General features: G+C 40.0%; 1 protein-coding gene across 1 annotated transcript in view; it reads left to right on the top strand.

The window, feature by feature from the left end:
- The first annotated feature begins 451 nt into the window (after positions 1-451).
- Positions 452-19,221, top strand: part of Jcad (junctional cadherin 5 associated) — a 63,451-nt gene continuing 44,681 nt past the window's right edge. The window contains exon 1 of the mRNA XM_090319095.1: positions 452-487. The gene's annotated coding sequence lies outside the window, so the exon portion shown is untranslated. The remainder of the gene's footprint in view (positions 488-19,221) is intronic.

Here is a 19,221-nt window from a genome sequence, read left to right as displayed (position 1 = left end):
GAAAAAGCCAGAAGTGGTGCTGTGGTTCAAGTGGTAGAGCCTTGAGAAAGCCCAAGGACAGTGCCCATGCCCTGGGTTCAAGCCCCAGGACTAGCAAAAACATAAAGAAAAGAAAAAGTCTGTAATTGTTTAGAAAGCTATTTCTGATTCTCAGGCTTATTTAATTCCCTTGTTTTTAGATTAAATTTTTTGGTATGTGTATACCAATAGTAAGTCACCCACTTGCATGGCTTTTTCATTCAAGGCTCTACCATTTAAGCCACATCTCCACTTCTGGTATTTTGCTGGTTAATTGAAGATAAGAGTCTGAAGAAAACCTTTTCTGTCTGGTTTCAGACTGTGATCTTCAGAACTCAGCCTCCTGAGTAGTTCGGATTACAGATATGAGCAAGCAGCGCCTGGCATATACATCAGATTGGAAAGAGGTAGATCTGCATTGAAACCACTTGGAGGAGATCCCTATCAGACTAGCATTTCTTCATCCAGTGTAAGTTTTAGGTTGTAGCATGATTAGAAAATTGAGGATGCCATTGGTCAATTGGAGCAAAGCAATGGATGACTTTTTAAGTAGTGGTATTGCAAATTCAACCCAGACTAGTTCATCATTAATGACCCAGATTGGAGACATGGGCCCCTAGCATGCAGAATTTACAACTCAAAGTTCCATGTTGGGAATGCTGGCACATCGTATCTTGGAACTGCTGTCATTTGGAAGTAGCCAAACCAAAAGAAGTGAGTTCCTAATTGGATTGTGTAATTCAGCTCATTTCAAATTCAATAGTTGGCTGTTTTCTGGTCTCCTGATAAAATTCTCCATTTGGCTCAATGCCCTGCACAGCTGGCATGCTGTTTATACCAATTGTCAACCAAGGTTGGGAGAAGAAATGTTAATACACAATAAGAGGCAGACAATAAGAAGACTTTGTCTTTAGATGATTTTCTGGACAGTTACTCTCTAGCATTTTTACATATATTCATTATCCTTGGGAAAAATTAATGACCCTTTAATACATCTAAACTTCTCAATTTTCCAACAGGTTGGAAAAGATATGCAAAGTTTTCTAATGTTTATCTACAGCCCATTCAATTTACCATGTAATTCCATTTACCAACATTTCAAAGAAATTTCAAACAAATAGGCATTCTACAAAGAGGACTAGATTGGTACTGGAAATTGGAAAAATGGTATTATGATGCCATAGGTTCCTGTTATGATGGTATGTAAGGTATGTAGTAAGGGCGCCATGGAACCAGAAGTGGTGCAGTGGCTTAAAGTGATAGAATGTTACCACTGAGCAACAGAGCTCAGGGACAATGCCCACTCCTTGAATTCAAGCCCCATGACTGACAAGAAAGCAAGCAAGCAAGCAAGAAAAAGTAGTTTCATAAGTTGAACATCAGTTAAGTAGAAAGAAGTAGCTAAGGCATGGAAAGTGATTGGGTGCTTGGTCCACTGCAAAATGAGTTGGGGTATTTTCAACCTCAACTCATCATCTTCCATCTCTGCTTCATCTCTCTTGATACAATTTCTTTGCCAGTCCTGGTGCTTGAATTCAGAGCCTGGGCACTGTCCCTGAGCTTTCTCAAGGCTAGCACTCTGTCCTTGAGCCACAGCATCACTTCTAATACAATTTTTTAATATATATCTTTAGCTCTTGAAATAAGTTCCCATTTTGGGGGGCTTTTTAACTCTATTGCCCCTCTCTGGAAAGCCCTTTTTCCTTGCCATTGCATAACAGCATTCTCCTTTCTCCCCCCTTAACCCTTCGTGGTTGAACAAGGTTATTCAGCTCTTAGGGGCTCTTAAGGGTTTCTGGGAAAACCTTTGTTTGTATTGCAATCCAACATACCTTCTCTATAATTTGACAGCAAACTTATGGAAAATAGGAACCATTTTCTTTATCCATTGCAAAATTTAGCTAGAAGAAATCATGGTAGGAACATACTGACTGGCAAGTTTAAAAATACAACCATAATGCAAAGACCAATACAAGACTGGATAAAAATAATAGTGACAAATAAAGCAGATGGTCCACCAGATAGGACCATTTTTTTAAATTGTAATATGTGCTTGCTTATAGTGGATCTTATTTAAATCCTTCTTTCCCCCTGGTGTTACAATTGGAGACACCCTCTCTTTAACATGAAGTATATAGATCATACCAAAAAGACAATCGATAAATCACTCTTGTAAAGCAGGGAGGGAAAAGGAAACTAAACATGAGTGTATAGAGAAACTAAAAGATAAAACCAAGAAAAGAGACTGGTGAGTAGAAGGTCTCTGACCACCCCATCATAAAGACTGCTACTTCTTAATTTCTGTCAAAAGAGAATGTGAAGGCAAACCTACTTGAAAACTGTGAAAGTGCAAACAGAATGAACATTGACTATGACTATTTCCAGAGTGTAAGTGGTTTCTATGCCTTCAATATGGTTCTCCAAAAGAACAAAATTAATAAGATATATATGGAGATAGACAGTCAAGTATATACATACATACACACATATATACATACATACATCCTTAGACACATACATACATACACACATTCTTACATTCAATTTATTCTCAGGAATTAGCTCATTCCATGCAGGCCTACAGGTTCTAAGATCTTCAAAGTGATTTGGGAAGTTGGAGACCCAGGAAAACAGATGGTATGAATTCAAGTCTGATGGAATAAAAAATTCAAGATCCAGAGCAACTAATATTTCAGATTGTTGGGAAGCAGGAAAAATCCAATGGTCCAATTCAACAGGAGTCAGATGGGAGGAACTCTCTCATTTAGGCAAAGATCATTCTATTTGTTCATCATTGGCCTTCAGGTAATTAGAGGAAGATTCCCCACATTAGAGTGCTGTACCCGAATTCCTAGAACCCCGAAAAGACCACCAGAGGCCACAGTCAAAGCTAAAGAGCAGGGGTCGTTTTATTTATGTCTAGATTCGGGCCTCCGCGTACCAGCAGCCGGCAACGCTGAAAAGGCCCTGAGCAAGAACTTTACACTGCTTTTATAGGAAAAGTACAATTACCTGATTGTCTATTTAACTCAAACCACTGGTCGAATCAGAGCTCAGGTATCTAACCACTGAGCACCAAGCTGGAGTTCAAGTACATGGGCTCTAAACAAGGAGGGAGGGGGTCATTCCCAAAACATGGAACAATCTTGGCACAAGAGAAGCCAATTTGTTTTACTTATTATGCAAATTTAAATATTAACCTCATCCATAAACACCCTTTTAGAAACACCCAGAGGAATGTTTCACCGAATATCTGGGCACCCTGTATCTCTGTGAAGCTGATACACAAAATTAATTATCAAATTATTATTTTTATTATGTCAAAATCACGTGCTTCTCCCACTTCATAAGTAACAAATGTTTTTGCAATCTTTATGCATTGGCAGGTTTTCTTTCTAGGGTTTAAATCTGGGTTCCTAATTCATGCCTGACTTATGACTAATTCTGATGGGCAAAAGCCCATCAGTGTTCTGATGAAACACTTTTATGGACTGAATTATTAGCACTCAGATTTGATGTCTGAGTTAAAAGGGCAATTAAGCTTATCAATTATGTTAAAATGCTCCTAGCTCTGTCTAGATACTGTGCTGTGAAGTACACAGGCAACTGCTATTTGCTTAAAGTAGACCAGGACACCCACAAATATATTTGTTTACTGTGAAAACACTTTGTGAAGACAGAGATAAGATTTATGGCTCAAATCCAGCCTGGGCATAAAACTTTGAAAGATCATCTCAACTAATGCTTGGGTGTGATGGTACCTATCGTGAGCAGTGATAAGTACAAGTAAGAAATTAAAGCCCTGCCCCCTCTGGTGCTAAAGTGGTAACTTGCTTAGCCAACTAACTAAATAATACAGAAGGAGGCTGGAGGCATGATTCAGATGGTAGATTGCTAGACTAGGAAAGCAGGGCCTGGAGTTTCACACGGAATACTACAAAGATCAAAAATGAAACAACAAAAATAATGGAAAACTCTTTGTGATCATGAAACATGATAAGTAATCACTTATCAAAACATTTTACCTAGTAGATCCACACACACACACATGGGTGGAAGGCCTGGTATAAGTGGTTATTTATAGAAATATTCCTTTGCAAAGTTTTTCAGAGCCTTTGGTGGAGGTGAAAGAAAGAAGGGATCTCACTTCTGCTCTGGCTTCAGACAGTTATCCGACCTTCAACAAATCATTTGCTTCCTCTGTAATTACTACAAGGATGTTGCCAGTTACGGAAAATCTCTGCTTTTACAAAATCAAAGATCATTTGTTCCTCTTTGTTAATACAGGAGATAAAAAAAATTTTAAAAAAAAGATTCCAGGAATAGAAACAGGAAAGCTGCGTATGTCTGGAAAGCCCTGGAAATTTGTACCACTTGGTCCCAAATCTCATGTATCATCTTTAAAAACACAATTTGAATGATTTTATATTACCATCAAATCAGAGAAGTTTCTTTTATCTTATTCTTTACAGTTTACGACATTCATTAATTGTGAGTTGTTACATTGTTCCCCTTTCAAAATTTATACAGAAGAATCCATATCCTAAGCTGCTTACCTAGAATATGTAAGAGCTTTCCTTAGCAACACCTGAGAACTAAGTCTATTTCTCATCCTACAAGAAGCTGGATTTGACAGCTAATGGATCTGTTTTGTTCTAAAACTACCATCTGTTCCAAGGTACTTTTTAAGGTTTTTATCATCTCCATCATGTGAGATATATAAATATGTATTTCTAATCATTCACTTCCAAGAAAAAGGTAAAAGTACAATTAGAAAGGTATACATAATATTTAAACCACACAGCTGAGTTTAAATTTAAGTTAATGAAGATATCCCTATATCTACTAGCCTTTTAGCCAGTTGCTATAAACAAAAAGAACATCTACTACAACAGAACTCAAGGTGACTGCTCGAGTCCAGGATACCGTCATACCTTCTAAGGATGTGTCCCTAGTTCCAGGAGCTGCTACATCCAGATGTGCACTATCTCTTCCACAGCAGAGCTCGGGAATGCTAGTTTTCTTTTTTGTCAAAGGCAGGCTTGTGTCACTATCGGCAGCTACTGGTTTGAATATTGGGCTTTGATTCCACTCTATGCCTTAATTTACTCAACTTGTCTTGTTCAACCCTTTCTGCAATTTGATGATTCCATTAAATCTTTTATGATAAATCAGCCAAGATAGTTGACATTTTTTGGTTTTGTTTTGTTTTGTTTTTGTATATAAAAACATTTCTGCTGGGTGAGGTGGCTCACACCTGTAATCCTAGCTACTCAGGAGGCTGAGATCTTCCAATCAAGGTTCAAAGCCAGACGGGGCACTAAAGACTGTGAGATTCTTTTTTTCCCCCATATATTTTTTATTGTAATCAATAGAGGGGTTACATTATATTCACCAGATAGAAGTTCCATTACTTCACATATATTGATACCCTTTCTCATGTCTTGGTCCCCATTTCCCTCCCCCCACCCCCACCTCTAATTTTGTTTTCTCCCCCTTCCCTATCCTATTTCAAATAACCAAATATGCATATATCCAATAAATCAGATAACAATGTGAAATACTGTAACAATGTGAGATAACCAAGGGACAGCAAGAGATGAGAGATAACATAGTACATTAAAGACAACACTCATTATATGGCTTTTGTTTCTCTATCCTGGAGGTCCTTTCATTTAGTGTCATACTATATGGCCTTATGTATTAAGGTTTTGCTCTATTGCAAATCTCTGCTAGGAGAGCCCAAGGTTTCTGATTATGACAGATGAGGGAAACCATTGAGCCTATGTTCCTTTGAGTCTGGCTTAGTTTGCCCTAGTGGTAGAGTACTTGCCTAGCATGCACGAATATCTGGGTTCAATTCCTTGGTACCACATACATAGAAAAAAGCCGGAAGTGGTGCTGAGGCTCAAGTGGTAGAGCTCTAGCCTTGAGAAAGTCCAAGGACAGTGCTCAGGCCCTGAGCTCAAGCCCCAGGACTGGCAAAAAAAATAAAAAAAGACTGTGAGACAGTTATCTCCAATTAACCCCCAGAAAACAGGAAATAGTGCTAGAGCTCAAAGGGTAGAGTGGTAGGTAGCCTGAAGCTGAAGAACTCAGGGACAATGCCCAGGCCCAGATTCCGAGCCCCACAACTGACCTTTCTTCTCTGGCTAATTTGTTTATGATCAAAACCCATTATGGACCAATAATTTTATCTCACCCAAGTTACACTGATATCTTTTAAGTTTGACTTCAAGAGGCATTAGCATCATCTGGGAATGGTAGGTGGTCTGTAGGGAGGCAATTTGAGCCAGAGTAAGGGAATGATCCATTGTGCTTTAGCAAATTGGATATGCATTGCTAAGATTAACTACAACTGCCAAACATGGCTGCTCTGGTGGAAAAAAAAAAAAAAAGGAATTTGTTTTTCTTCCTCTTTCCCTAAGCTGAGAACAAGTCTTGGAAGGCTGCTGGTATCATATGCAATAGTAGCAGTAGGAGCCAACTGAACAGCAGGTAACAAGGACAAGAAGACGCTGGGGGAGCCATGGAGGGCAGCTAGAGGAAAGCGTGCTGTGGTTTCCTGCTGGGGGATTGTCCGGGAAGGGGTTTGTGTGGAGCCCAGGAGGGTGATGGGGAGAGAGTGTTCCAGAATGGCTGGGGTGAGGTGGGTGCTGCCGGCCTGGTGTTCTGGGCTGTCGTGCTGAGCTGGGAGTGGCAGATTAACTGTGAAGCTATGGAGTAGGAACAGGCCTGGCTGACGTGATGGAGGGATTTGAATGGACAAAGCCTTTACCAAAGAGGAGTGCTCGCTAGAAAAGTTTAAGCACACAGAAGGGGGTGAATAGCAGCCTGATAAATGGAAAAGTATCAAGAAGATGGGAGGCAGATATGGGACCACAGAGGGTTCAGCATTGGCTTGTGGGGGGAGGAGTGGAGGAGGCTGTAGGGTGATGGCCTGAACTTGAGCCTTGGGAAGAGAGGACGTGTACCCGATATCATCCATTCTGAAGCAGGAAGGAGGAAGGAAAGAATCTTTTAGGGAAAATAAAAAAAGATGCAAGCAGTGCTTCCCAACTTGGTGGTTCTTCTAAGATGAGAATTCCAAAATTTGGAATGCATTTCTTTTCTCCTCATTCAGGAATGATTATATCAAACTACTGGGCAGTAGAATGACCAGTGCACTTGATCATAAACTGCTGCTCTTTTGAGCAACTCATTATTAAGGGAGGGAGGGAGGGAAGGAGGGAGGGAGGGAGGAAGGAAGGAAGGAAGGAAGGAAGGAAGGAAGGAAGGAAGGAAGGAAGGAAGGAAGGAAGGAAAAGAGGGAGGGAAGGAGAGAGAGGGAAGGAGGGAGGGAGAAAAGTGAAAGAGGAGAGAAATGTAAAGCCCGACTATTCTGTTTTCATATATGCAGTTAAGCATGACTATGCCAGCTGTATCAGTCACAGATGTCGTACACACAGTCTCAATGCCAAGGCCTTCCTAGTTCCAGATGGCCTGTATTTTTCCAGTGGGATCAGTCATGTTGTATGTCATGTGACCCTATGGCAGCCAGTCCAGGTGTCTTCACAACATCAAATAGTGTCCCTAGCTTGGAGAGCCCACAAATACACACTGACCATGACATCTGGCCTTCCTTTTGCTGTTGCATATTGAAGAACACGAAAGGTGACCCTTCTCTCTGCAGCAGTGTCGGTATCAGTCCCAGAATGAGAAGCAGCATCCTTCCAAAGTGACATCAAGGAGAGAAGCCAGCTGCAGCGTGCACACAGCTAGTTCTAAAGAGAAATGCACTATTGTCTGTGGTCCTTTTATGTGGAAGTATAAAGGGGGCCTGTTGCTACTGGCCAATCTAATTAGAGGAGCAACTCCTCTGATTGATGGTTCAAGATTCAGCTCTTTCCAATTATCCCAGGTATAATTTACTGATCTTGCTGTCGGCTCAGAGCAATCAGCTTTTTCTCAAAAGGCTCAAGCCTATGAAGGTTGCTTTTGTCCATCCATTCAACCATTAGAACATTGACTTCCATCATCTTTGCAGGTTTGATGGGTGAATTGCTTGGTTTGCTCTACGTGGCAGCTCTCTGATGCTGATAATTTATTTTTAAAAAGAAAGAAAGGAAGAAAGCCTTCATCCTGCCTCAGAGCGGGTGCAAAGTTCTCTCTTGCTTCATGTTGTCTGTCTTTCTCTAATCCCAATCAGTCTCATGTATTGTGTAGTGTGAAAGTGACAAGTTGAGGTCTCTGCCAGGTGGCTCTGAGGGCTATCAGGAAATATGTTTTACACACACACACACACACAAACACACACACACACACACACACACACACACACACACACATACATTGTTTGGTTGACCACAGGGAGCTATTGGGATTTCAGAGGAAACAACAACCTTATCCTTAGTAACCAAATTAGAAAAAGACTGGAATGCAAATCAAACTACAATGAAATAATACTTCATTTATACCCACTAAGATGGCTAATCAACAAAACACAGCAAAATAACAATTGTTTGTAATAATGTAGAGGAATTGGAAGCCTGTACATGGCTGGTGGCAATGTAAAGTAGTACAGTCCCTGAGGAAAGCAGTTTGGCAGATCCTCAACAAGTTAACCATAGAATTAGCATCTGGCCCAGTAATTCTACTTCTGGTATATACACAAGAGATATTTGATAGTGATATTTGTAAGAACATTACTCATAATGGCCAAAATGGCATAATAAACCTCATGTGTGACATAAAGCCAGGGAAGAGGTGACATTGCTCACAAAGAAATGTGTTCCTTACCTGACTTATATAATTATAACACCTTTATAATATCAATAATTTTTTAAACCCTCACATCTTGTGAGATTCTGGTGGTTCATACCAGTAATCCTAACTACTCCAGAGGCAAAGATTTGATGATCATAGTTCAATGCCAGCACAGGCAAATTTATTAGACGCTCTTATCTTCAGTTGACTAACAAAAGGCTGGAAGTGGAGTCATAGCTCAAGTGGTAGAATGCCAGGCTTAAGCAAAAATGTCAAATGAGTTCATAAAGCCCCAAGTTCAAGCCCCAGTTCTCTCTCTCTCTCTCTCTCTCTCTCTCTCTCTCTCTCTCTCTCTCTCTCTCTCTCTCTCTCTCTCTCTCCCACTTCCTTCCTCCCTCTCTCCCACACATACATACTCACACACTTCCATGTCTATCAATGGATGAATCACTATAATACATATGCCACAAATATATAGGAAGAGTAGTATATGTATATTGTGTGTATATGTGTTTATATATGTACACACATATATACCATTTACCATTGTCCGTATATAACATATATAAAACATGATATTCTTTGTGTGTATAAAATTAAGGGTACATATATTGTTGTCTTGTATAGTATAGTATTGCTAACCATTAGCATCCAATGATTGTCACTCTCTGTGGAGAGAATAGTATATTATTCATCTTTTAAAAAGGAGTAAAAGCCTGATACATGTTGCAACAGGGAAGAACATCCAAGTTAGTAGCTATCTAAAGCAATTCAGATGCAAAATGAGAAATATGGCATTCTATGTGTATGGGGTGCTAGGAATAGGCATATTTATAGAAAAGAAGCAGAATCAAGTGTTACCAGGGAGTTGAACTAGGAAGTTACCGGTTAATGAGTTTCTGTTTGGGATGATTAAAATGTCTGGAAATGGACAGAGCTGATAGTTGTACCACACAGTGAATGTATTTAGTGCTACTGAAATGTATACTTGTTAAAATGGGGGGGGGGGAGAATTAAAAAGGCAGAAAGATAAATTTTATTTACTCAATTACTTGTCAAGGTCATAGGGTGGCTCAGTCCCATGTATTGTCTGCCCTGAGGTTTGTAAATATGTTTGTACCCCCAACAGGAAAAAATAAAAACAAAACAAACAAACAAACAAAAGAGACAAGGTGTGTTTGACTGAGCAGGCTGCCTTGTTAATTATACTCTGCAATTTCATATGTCTTCACAAGATCAGGTCCATTTTTCTGCCCTCTTTCTTAGGCAATGAGTTCTTCAGTAAGTTACAAGTTCTTCCCTCTCTGAATAAAGAAAAAAAAAACCTTTCCAAATAAATTAACCATGTGCCTGAGCCATTCCTCCTTCTGCCTGTGGCTGGTTCTCACCAGCCTAGAGTAAATTTTGAGTCCTTCTGCCTGTAACAACCAGATACCTCTGAGCACATGCTGACTGACTTTCATTCCTAGAACCTGGGGATAGCTGTCCGTCAGTCTCATGTCATTAGGGTTTAATTTAGACTTGAATGATTAGCAATGGCACACTACCCAGCATAGCACACATGTCCATACATTGTTCTAAATGCACAGTGATAGTCCTTCACAATGTCACTGAAAAACTGGGACAGGGATAATGGATCAGCTCTGGCTCGCTGGCTGTCCAGCGCTTGCTGAACAGGGTGCAGGGGCACCATACCCCTGGAGGAGTAAGATGAAGCTGGAGCCATGGCTTCTGCAGGGAGCACTGTCTGTACCTTGCAGACATGGTAACAAAATAAAAATGTTGTGACTGAAACGGTCAGGTTTCTGTGTAGGAAGTGTCAGCTTTCATCACCGTACTTAACTGGTAAAGAAAGGAAGTTCGGAAAAAAAAAAACAAAACTCCTCACATATTCTTGGGGCCGGGAGTTTAGCCTAGTGGTAGAGTGCTTGCCTAGCATGCACAAAGACCTGGGTTCGATTCCTCGGTACCACATATAGAAAAAAAGCCGGAAGTGGTGCTGAGGCTCAAGTGGTAGAGTTCTAGCCTTGAGAAAGTCCAAGGACAGTGCTCAGGCCCTGAGCTCAAGCCCAGGACTGGCAAAAAAAAAAAAAAAAAGGAAGTTTGATAATCTGTGAGTGATGTGTCTCATTATTTTGAACATATAGCAAGGTAGCTTATCATGGCTGCATGTGTGGTAGAGCAAAATCACTCACACACAAAGCCAGAGAACAAAAGAGAGGAAGAGGAAGAAAGTGGGGCAGCTCAGTCCCCTGCACAAGTTGTGGCTCCAGTGACATAAAGACTTCCCACTAAGCTCCACCTCCTAAGGTTTCCATGCCACCCTTCAGGAAGTCTTTTTAACACATGGAACTGGAGGAGACATTCAAGATACAAACTGCACCAAATACTCAAAGCATCCCCGTTGTAACATATTTACAAATTAGAAGTAAAAAACACAAATATCCCAGGAATACAAACATCTCAAGTTAACACCATTTGTTTTCCCAATCAAGATGGTAGAGAACAAGGGACAGAGCTTGGAAATAAGTGTTATAATATAACGAGGATGCAGCAATGGCAGCTCTTTCTAGGGACTTCTTTGTTTTTGTCGGTTGAGGGACTTGAACTCTGGGCCTGGGTGTTGTCCCTGAGCTCCAAGCCAGCCCTGTGAGCCTCTTACCTCCAATGAACCACCAAAAAGCCAGAAGCAGACGTGTGGCTCAAGTGGTAGAATGTTAGTCTTGAGTATGAAAACTCAGTGATAGCATCTAGGCTCTGAGTTCAAGCCATAGGACACACACACACACACACACACACACACACACACACACACATTAAAAACAATGTGTAAACAAGTCTCTGTTTTGAACATATATAGCATGGACGTCTTCATCATATCAGCAGGCATCGTCAAAGGATACACATTCCCTTCAGAGATTAGCGTGACCCCCAACCCATTTCGCCCCCAAACCTTTTCCCTTTTGCAACAATATGCTTCCTATAGGTCTATATAAATTGCTAGCCTGTACAATTAGAATTTAATAAAAACAATTAATCCCCTTTCAAAGCAAATCTGCCCTTTGGGAATAGAAAGTACTGGTTCTTACATGAGCAAGCAGCTGTGTGTGGAGTTAAAAGAAAGGAATAATAGACATGGGTTGCTAACACGTGTCACAGGATCTCTACCTCGAAATCCTCCCCTTTTAAGGGTTTAGAATCTTCTTTTGCACCCTTTCCAAAGTCTCCTTTCCCATTGGCATCTGGAGGTGAGCACAGCTGCAGATTCTGTTGCCTCTCTCTAGGAGTCGTTGCCATGGTACCTTGAAGTGGCTACAGAACTGCTCACATCAGAACCATTCCTGCACAATCCAGAAATATATGCAAGGAGATACCTAAGGAAATTAAAAAAAAAAATAGAAGCCAGGCCTACGTAGGTAGATTGGCTGGTTTGGGTCAGAGGATCTAGCTCAAACGATCAGAGAATAGTTGAATGTGAAATCACTGAAACCTTCCGAGAGTTTCTAACATGGCCATACTGCTTTTAATTTTACCAGTTGCCTCCTCACCACCCTCCTATTAAATTAAAATGAAAAGGGTAGCTTAGTTACAGGTAGGTAGGTACCTGTTGATATCAATACCCAAAGGAAGAGGCATGCCTCAAAGAATTCTCTTGTTGTCGTCATATTTTAATCTATTACTTTAAATTTTTTTATCACCTGCAAGGAGTTATGCAAATGAGTTACAATTTGCCATGTCAATCTATGGCTACATTGCAGCTTGATCACTGTCACCACTTTCATTCGCCGTCATCCCTCTCAACCCCACCCATCCCTCATTACTAGCTCTGTTTTTGTATGTGTGCATTGAATATCATAATTTGTACACCTGCCATTTATTTTCTCCTTGCTTGATTTCAGATAGGTATTTTGGCCATTGTGTTTAAAATTAAGATTTCTCTTATTCATCCTCTTGACATTGGGGCCAACCTACCTTTCTAAACCCCAAATCATTAGTTTTCTGTGCTCTCTCTCTCTCTCTCTCTCTCTCTCTCTCTCTCTCTCTCTCTCTCTCTCTCTCTCTCTCTCTGTCTCTTACACACACACACAAACACACACGCACACACACAGAGAACACACCCATACTACCATGAATATTAAATCTAGTGAGTCAATATTAAAGTTGAATGGAGTGTCATCAGACATACAGGCTTAATGAGAATAGCAGTTGTTTTTCAAGAATCCTACTAAAAGCATACTGAGTGTGGTGACTGGCTCATGCCTATAACTCTAGCTACTCAGGAGGCTGAGATCTGAAGGTTACAGTTCCAAGCCAGCCCTCTAAGACTCTTATCTCCAATTAACTACCAAAAAGTCAGAAGCAGAGTTTAGTCTTGAAAGCAGAATATAAACCTGGAGCTCAAAAGCTCAGGGACAGTGCCTAGGCACTGTTAATCTCACATACATACAACACACACACACACACACACACACACACACACACACACGCACATACACACAGTCATATGTTCAGATGAAGCTCTGAGACCTCATATTTCACATTAGAGGCTTCTTATTAAAATGTTCTTTTGGAAAGTTGTGCTGTGTGGGTTCCCTAGGAGAACAGATACCTTGCCTTTTTCAGGTATTTCAATAACTTTAAAAAGCTCTGATGCTTTGTTTTAACCTGAAAATGCACATGCTGTTGTCAATAGTAGTCTTGTAAATAAGGAAGGAAGGAAGGAAGGAAGGAAGGAAGGAAGGAAGGAAGGAAGGAAGGAAGGAAGGAAGGAAAGAAGAGAGGGAGGGGGAAGGGAAGAAAGGGAGGGAAGGGAGGAAAGTAAAATCTTGCTGTCCAATGAAAAAGCTAAGCGAAATGGTTATCCCTAAAATGTGTTAATCACATTGTCTCTGTAACATTTTTTCCTATAGTAAAACAAATACATACAAAATTATTTCTTCCTGGGTTTGGACCTGGCTCAGTTGGTAGGGAGCAAAAGTGTCAGCTTGTTTGAGTCCCAGTCTCAGAGGAAAAAACAAACAAAAGAAACAGATTCCACCCATGTTACTCAGCAAATAAGGGAACTGTGCTTCCCAGAAATGGAAGCTACATTGCGTTCATAGAGTATCGTGATATGCCAGATGCTTTGCCATACTCATGAACTTGAAACTTCAGGAACTTTTTGGAATGTTGACTCTGCTGAATGCTTTCATATCGCATCTCATTGACTCCTCAAAACCAAACTATTAGCATATGAAGACACCGAGGCTGGGAAGTCTGACTCATTTTCTCTAAAGATACACAATGAATGGTAGTCTTGAGATTCAGACCACTTCTGTCTCATTCCTAGTGCTTTTCCCTTGAGGTTAGGTCACCTCCTAACAAAGGCAGAGAAAGTGGAAAGTACTTCCCTCGAATACATTCAGCTCCTCAACTAGAATTATTAAGGTATTACTTGGAGTACTTGTCAGTGTTAAATTACTATGTTACCATAAGCCATGGCTCTCAAACTTTAAAACTGTAATTTAAAAACTGTTAAAAAACAAAACAAAACAAAAAACTAGTGTGTATGCTATAACCAAAGATTTTGAAAAACACAAAAGACATAACTATTCTATATTTGCGCTGGACTTTATTTGCAAACCCTATGCCAGTCTTTTCTTAAGATGTATTACTATGTGAGAATCATCAAGTAAAGGAACTAGATGTTAGAAAAATTGCATCATAGGCCCTAGGCCTGAGTAATAAAATTTCTGGAGAGATTCGAAGAAGAAAAGAAAAAAAAAGCGAAAATTTGCATATTTCTAAGCTCTGCCTCTGGGTTCATAGTCAATAATCACTGACCACCATAGTTTTCAAATAATCAATAAATGGATAGATTTGTGCTTGATCAGATTTAGACAATAGCATATCTAGTCTTTTGAAGGCTTGAACTCAGAAACTTATATTCTCACTCAGGTTGCTTTCTTATGGTTGGCACTTGATCCATGCATTCAGTATGGCATTTTGCTAGTTCATGGAGTCTCTGTCTAAGCTAGCTTTGAAGTTCAGTCCTCATATCTCAGTCTCCTAAGTGGCTAGGATTATAAGCATGAGTGCCTGATGCCAGTTTCTGCTTCTCCTTGACTTTTAAATATATTTTCTCAAATGTAATTATTAAGAGCTTAAAATAGTCCATCAGATGGTTGAAAATTGCTGTTCCCATTCCGCAGTTGTTTAGTATTATACAATTGGATGTTCACAGCCCTTAGTGTGATACTATCGCTGGGAATTTGCCAGTTCCCAGGCCCTATTATTATTATAACTCACTAGGAAAGATGGGAGGAGTGAAACAGTGTTGATAACATTGGAGCCATGCATTGTGAGGTGCCAGCAAAGAATCAATCACTGGAAAAGGCCCTACATTTCTATTAATCCTAACCTATCATAACTCCATATATAAGCAGGTAATGCCTGACGTAAACAAGTGGCCCATGAGTATAGATGAAACAGTGTTCCTTCAAAAAGATACTCATTTTGTTTATGAATGTCATCTGTTCCAAGAACATATGGTATTCTAGTTCCAGGGAATGTTGTATAGAAGGGAGAAGACACACAGAGGTGGATATAATACAACTTCTGTCACTGATTATGGTAACTTTCAGGTATTTGGTAGTTTCTGCAAAAGTCTGAATTCACATTCTAGCCATCAAGAACTATAAGGAAGACTATACAGAAAGCCTGTATAGAAACTATACAGACCAAAGAAAGAAGACACCCTCTTGTCTGAGAAAACTACAAAGCAGATTAGCTTCTTTGTTGCACAATTGAAAATTGCATCCAATGCCTCATTGCCTGAAGAAGCTGCTGCAAGAAGCTGCTGTGAGCGTGTCCACACAGATGGAGGTTATGTGCAGAAATGAGGCTTTCGGTAGGTCCATATCAGGGCTGAATGGAAAAAGCTCACTAGAATGTCAGGAGGGTTTGGAGGAGTACAGCAAATGAAACACTGCCAGTTACTGGGGTTCTTAGAAACACTAGCTAATTGTTCTAGCTAGATTAAAAAAACAAAACAAAACTGAATTTGGACTGTCAATGTTATTTTTCTATTATGGCTGGTGAAAACTGGCTTTCATATGAGTTATTACTTTTGCCGCCTTTCTGCAAACCACTGATCATCCACTTTGGTCCCTCCCCCCCGCCCTGCCCCTCTCTCTCTCGTATTTTTTCATATTGCTTTTAGAAAACTGGATTTAAAAAAAATAATTGAACATGCAATCTTTTTGACACATCACCTAGGTACATGGTACATATGAAGGACAACAAGTAGGTTTAGGAAAGTAGGCTAGGTGTAGGTAGAACACAGGAAAAAACAAAAATAACATCCCAGACAGATAGTCAATTGAATTGACCAAGAATCTACATGCTGGCCCTTTTGTCTCTTCCTTTGGTAACCTGATTGATGAGTCTTAATTTAGGTGGTGGTGGTGCTAGTAATGGTGGCGATGGTAGTATGTGCATCTGTGTATATTTGGAGGTGTTGGTGGCTGAACCTAGAGTTTAACACATATTAAGTGCATGCTCTGCCCCATTACCAGACCTGGAAATATCCTGGTAATTGAGAATGCTATTTCTTCCTTTTATTTTTCTCTGAAATGGGGACTTAAACTCACTATCTGACACTTTGCTCATAAATACACATATACATGTGTATATAATATGTAATATCATTATATTATAACATATAACATGATGTTATATAATTAATATATAACTATAGATTGTTCATATTAATATATCATTGAATTATTATATATTATAGTGTTATATTATAATTGTATATTTTATATTACATTATAATATATAATTATCTATTATATTAGATATAACATCATATGTCATATATTATAATACATAATAATATAATCCAGGCACATAAGAGGCAAACAAATAGTTTCTGAACAGTGAGCTAGATTTAAAGTAGAACACAGTAAAAGCCCACATAAATCCATGAGTCAATGCCATAGAAAGAAAAGATTCAAGGCTAGAGGAACAGCAAGCCACATAGAGCCATTAGGTGAAGTGCTAGGATTGGTAAGCAGGCAGAAGAAGCAAGAAAGAGACTTAGTCCTCAACTTTTTGGGGGGTTTCAAAAGTTGGTTAATTTGCATAATTGCAGGTAGTACTGTTGTCTCTCCTTGTCTAGTGCTGGGCTCTGGGTTGATTTAGTGCAGGGAAACACTGGCTCGGTAGATGCTAGGAAAGAAGGTAAGTGATTCTGTCCACAGCTTTGGTTGCTTTTTGGGCCTGGAGACTGGGGGATGTTAAATGGATATATTCAGGACTTTAGAAAGCAGAGTTTGGGTCCAGATGAACAATCTTCTTCTACCAGGAACTCAGAATCTAGTAGTCAATTCAAGTATTCATGCTGATAAGCAAATCTAGGCTAGATGTTTAAAATGCTGTAGTATGAGGTTCTTAAGGCTTGCGTCTTAAATATCCCTGCAATGACATCTGTGAAAGGCTTGATCACTAGACTCTAGTACTATTGGGGGATGGTGGTGTACCTTTAGTGGGTAGGGCCGAGTGAAAGGATGTTAGGTGGTTCCTGGAGGCTTGTCTTTGTAGGGAATATGGGAGCATTTCGTAAGCAGCTCTGTTCCTCCACACACTCCCATGATGCTTTGCCTTACATAGCAGCAGAGCCATGCCCTCAGACCTTTGAAGCTGTAAAATAATGAATATATCTTTCCTGCTTATAAGATGATTATCTCAGGTATTTTGTCATAGTGACGGAAGGCTGACACCACGCTGACACAAAATACAATGGAAGTTTTAGAAAAACAGACAGATAATTGGATGGAAAGTTTTCTTTAATGGGAGATTAACATCCTCTTTCATACTTACTTGGAATGATTACCTCAGAATCATGCAATCCTATTAAGAAAAGCTGGCTTGCATACATGGAAGAATGTAAGTCAAGGCTTTGGTTGAGATACCTGTGTCTGATCCTGTCTGGTGCTGGCCACATATGTTTCTGCTGTGAGCCACATTGATGTTTCCTGTCCCAAGGGGACCACGAGCCGAGCACTGTCATTCCAGGAGGAATGGGCAGTCACTAAGCATTTTCTTATGAACCTAAGAGAGAATAATAGAGCATGAGGTTAAGATGCTCAGGATGCTCTGTCTACCACTGGTAAACAATCACGGTTTACTCTGATGAGTGGTGACAGGGTTTGGGAAAGACACAGAGAAGCTGGTTTCTATTAATGGGTAGCCTTATGTGGGAAAAAGCTGACTCAAAGATAGCCAATAATTTAAAAACATTTTTCTCCCTCCAGTAATACCACAGAGATCCAATGTCCTTAGACTGAAAGTATGTGATTGAAAAGCGTTTACCTTATTTCTTAGTCTCGAAAGTATTGTTTGTATGTTTTCTTTCACTGTTCAACTTTCTAAGTTAACAGCTGCCAAACACTGAATGAACTTGATGTAGGAAGGACATTGCTGTGTTATTCAGAATCATGGTACAGGGATATACATGCCTGCTGCTATGACTATTACTGGGGTTTGAACTCAGGGCCCTTCACTCTCTCTTGGCTTTTTTGTTTAAAGCTGGCACTCTACCGCTTGAGCCACACACCCCCTATTTATTTATTCCCCCCTCCCTGCCTTCCTTCCTTCCATCCTTCCATCCTTCTTTCCTTCCTTCTTTTTTATTTATTTTTTTTGTCAGCTCTGGGGCCTTGAGCACTGTCCCTGTGCTCTTCAGCTCAAGGCTAGCGCACTACCACTTGAGCTACAATGCCACTTCTGATTTTCTGATGGTTAACTGGAGATAAGAGTCTCACGGACTTTAGTTCTTGGGCTGGCTTTGATGCTCATATCTGCTTCCTGAGTAGCTAGGATTATAGGCATGAGTCATAGGCACCCAACTTTTCCTTCCTTCCTTCCTTCCTTCCTTCCTTCCTTCCTTCCTTCCTTCCTTCCTTCCTTCCTTCCTTCCTTCCTCTTTCTTTCTTTCTTTCTTTCTTTCTTTCTTTCTTTCTTTCTTTCTTTCTTTCTTTCTTTCTTTCTTTCTTTCTTTCTGCTGCTGGTCATTTGGAGAAACAACCTTATAGACTTTTCTGTCAGGACAGGCTCTGAACCTCAATCCTCAGCTTAGCCTCCTGAGTAGCTAGGATTATAGGTCTAAGCCACTATCACTAGAAATACTGCTTTCTGAATGTTAAGTGTCTGTCATTCTGTTATAATCTCTTAGCACAAAATTATTTCCACTTCTTGCACTCTGTCCTTGTTTCCTTACTGTGCACTAGAATCATCTGGGAAAATTTCTTGATGAGATCCCAGAATCTCATCCATACAAATTAGAAATTCTGATTATGCTATTGGTTGGTGAAGACCAGGAATCTATTTGTTAAATCCTTCTCTCAGTTGATCCTGAAATGGGAGGCCCACAGAGTTTACCTTGGGAATGAAATGTCAGTTCACGGTTAAAAG

The sequence above is a fragment of the Megascapheus bottae genome, chromosome 26 (assembly GCF_031878675.1).
Source record: "Megascapheus bottae isolate mThoBot1 chromosome 26, mThoBot2.hap1, whole genome shotgun sequence".
Classification (NCBI taxonomy): Eukaryota; Metazoa; Chordata; class Mammalia; order Rodentia; family Geomyidae; genus Megascapheus; species Megascapheus bottae.
Note: the sequence above shows the minus strand (reverse complement) of the source record. Positions and strands in the feature narration are given on the sequence as shown.